This window comes from Euphorbia lathyris, chromosome 1 (assembly GCF_963576675.1).
Source record: "Euphorbia lathyris chromosome 1, ddEupLath1.1, whole genome shotgun sequence".
NCBI classification, from domain to species: Eukaryota; Viridiplantae; Streptophyta; class Magnoliopsida; order Malpighiales; family Euphorbiaceae; genus Euphorbia; species Euphorbia lathyris.
The window spans coordinates 106,203,530-106,206,924 of NC_088910.1; the positions used below are offsets into that span (position 1 = coordinate 106,203,530).

The window sequence follows — 3,395 nt, forward strand, 5'->3', positions numbered from 1 at the left end:
TTATAATATTTTAAATAACTTTAATTCTTCAAAATTTATATTTTAATGTCACTTAGGTATTGTTCGATTATGAGGGAGAAATTGAATTTTTGGAGAGAGAAAGATCTAGAAATTGTGATTTTAGAAAATAAAAAATATAATTTTATGGTAACTAACGTTCTAAACAGTTTTAATTCTTAAACATTTTCATTTTAAGATCATTAATAATTATTTTGAAATGTTAATTAAAGTTTAGTGATCATCATTACTATATATAAAGCAGGAACTAAAAAAAGCATATGTGTCATCCTCTGAGATATCCTAATGCTGATGTGTAATTATGTGAGATTTTGTGTTAATAAAAGCAAAATCCTTTATTTTAACCAAACCAAAACCACTCGAAAAAACTAACAAAAAAGAAATTCAAATTTCAAAAAGAGTCAATCTTTGTGATACTTACCTGTAATCTCAACCCCTCCTTCAAAATCGCTCGCTCATTCTTACCCATATTCTACATTTCTCTTTATCAACTACTCACATTCTTCTCCCTACCTCAGTTGAGATCCTTTAATTATTTATTCATTTGATTTTTTTATTATTTTATTCCTGCATGTGATGTTCTCTGTCGATCTTTTTTTGGGATGAATGTTTAATTAACTTTTATCTACATGTAACGATCTAAAGATGCAGTTAATTCAAATTGGGTTAATTGCAGAATACAATCAATGGAATCAACAACATCGGTTTTGCTAGGTATTTTTCAATTCCATTTAAATCGTTGATTATCTATTTTGGTCCTGCATGTTCAGATCAAAGATTTGTTGCCTTAGATTTGCATCTTATGGATGGTTTAGAAAGTTTAATTTTGATCAAACTTTGGTTTTTGATTCATATAATGTGATTAAGTGAATTTGCAATTGGTTATTGCTATATTATGGTGGTAGTTGAACCGTATGGTTTGATTGAGAAGTGAAAACATGGTGATAATGTGAATTTAGCTGCTGCCTTTTCCTGGGGTTTGAGTAATCAAACTGTGAAACTACCACCGATAAGACTGCTATAAGGTAAATGCCTCTTTATTGTTTGTAGATTTTTAAGACCTTTCCCATTAAAGTTTGTTAATTTTAGTTTTGAATTTATTTATTTAATCTTTGTTTCTCCGGTTTAAATCTTCAATATAGGATATGTGTGCAGGATCGTAGAAATATGCGATCGTAGAACATGTTGCTTTGGTGTTCATATATTGCTTACTAATTAATTTTGCATTCCTATTGTTTCCAAGTATTCACAACTCTTTTCTATTTCATTGTCTTTTTTTTTCTAATTCAACTCGCCAGTTTTAGTATCCTGATTTTAATCCTATTTCTAATTGTTCAGGTTTTTATTTTATTTTCCTTTGATTTTATTTTTGGCTTCAATTCAAGTTCTTTATTCTATGTTTGCTTTGCGGAAACTTAAAGTTAACAATTTATGTTACAGATGAGGGTCAAATTTTTGTAGAAACTTATGGTTAACAGTTCACATTAGGGATGAGGGTCAAATTTTTGTGAAAACTTACACTTCTTTTTACATTTTTACAGCAGATTTGCAATATCTTAGATCTCATGCCTAGGGGTGAGAGCCAACAGTTTGAGGTGAGCTTCCAATTTATGTCCTTTAAATTTCAATACCACATAGGAAGTACATTTTAATTCATTCTACTACTATGGGTTGGTCTGAAACCCTCAAGTAAAAGTGTTCAAAAACCGAATCTGACCGAATTAACTGATCGAATTGATGAATTTTTTTTTTGATTCGGTTTTTCAATCTATTTGGTTCAGTTTTTTAGTCTAATCGGTTTGGTTTCGGTCTTAATGGAGAAGGGGACAAGGGTCAACTTTTAGATACAGCCTCTTATAGGCTCCTAAAGCATGCAACCTTTTACAGCGAAATTGACACATGAACCATAATGAGTTATTGATATATAGTTGGAGATTTTACCAATCTCATAATTTCCAAGTTACTACGAGCTGCAAATATGTGTCATTTGTAAGTTGTAGCTTAAAGTATTCAGTTTATGGTAATAAATGTTGTGCTTAATATTAATACCGTTTAGGTTTCAATTTTAAATTATGTACGTGGAATTTTAGAATCATGTGTCTGCTATAATGCGATCAATCTAAATCTAATTTTCTTCCTTTGTAGATATTCTGAATTATAATAACAGTTTTTGCAGTGTAACTGGCAGGTCATAGTGCCATTTTCATCATTTCGTTCTTGAAACCAAATGATCCTCCACTAGACCATTTCTACCTGCACACATGGGTCATACGCCTTAAGTCCTGAAGGCAAGTTGTTCATCATTGATTGAAATTCAAATTTAGATATTATAGTTTCTCAAATGCTTCTCTTTTTAGAATTGAAATATACTGATGGAATTTTGGAGCTATAATATTCTTTAATCATTGCTACATTATGAATTCTATAAAGTGGTTTATCATTTTTCCCATAATCACTTGATTGGTTTTGATTTTCCTTTAAATTAGCTTTTTAACTTTTAATAACCCGTGTAAATTAGATCAAACCTTATGCAATGCAGTGAAATTAATTTATTATATGGTTCATCTAACTAAGACTATTCATTTCAGAATAAAGTTCAATATGCTTCATGCTTATTGAACACAAAAACCTGGGAGATCTGTCTAAGTTATGGGTATTCATTTACATTAGCTTCAAAATTTGTAGGATGAATGACCTTGAATAAACAAATGAATTTAGTCCTTTAGGTTTAAGTTTATTAAATCTAAATTTTAAAATGATTTTAATCTCTAGAAACCAAATTCATTTACTGAATACATGTAAACACAATTGTATACATCAAATAGGTATATTTGAAAAATATAGAACTTGAAAGTCTAAAAGATTAAAATAAACAATTATTAAATATGGATCTCAACAAATATATATATATATATATATATATATATATATATTATAATTTTAAAAATATTTTATGAATTTTATTAATTCAAAATATATATTCTTTAAATGTAATTATTTTAAATAAAAAATATGCAATACGTGCATTGCACGGGCCTTCTACTAGTAATACTAGAAAGTATAAATTGAATGACTTTAGTATTATGTTTTGAAATTTAATGGTCATATCGAGAAAATGAGTGAAATTGAGTGGTCACTACAGTCCCTATTCGATTAGGATTATGTCAAATATCTCACCTTGATTAATAGTATGTCTTGTGGTAATTGTCACTACAGTCGGACTATGCAGTTTGTATAGGACTGTGTCTTAGACTAACAGTATAGACCAAACTTTTTTTTCTAGTTAATATATATTTGGAATTCGAGAGTTAGACAAGGAATTGTCTCTCTCGAAGGTTCGGCCATCTATTGATTATATAGGAGATTCATTGATGTTA

General features: G+C 28.9%; 1 long non-coding RNA gene across 3 annotated transcripts; it reads left to right on the plus strand.

Annotated features, from left to right (window-relative positions):
• Positions 1-396: 396 nt before the first annotated feature.
• Positions 397-2,901, plus strand: LOC136213053 (uncharacterized). 3 transcript variants are annotated; one of them, XR_010680202.1, is made up of 4 exons: positions 479-535; positions 664-732; positions 1,560-1,613; positions 2,186-2,901. It is a non-coding gene; the product is annotated as an uncharacterized lncRNA (long non-coding RNA). The 3 variants fall into 3 exon arrangements; XR_010680196.1 differs by having other exon boundaries at positions 397-732; XR_010680190.1 differs by having other exon boundaries at positions 397-732; positions 2,195-2,901.
• Positions 2,902-3,395: the final 494 nt, after the last annotated feature.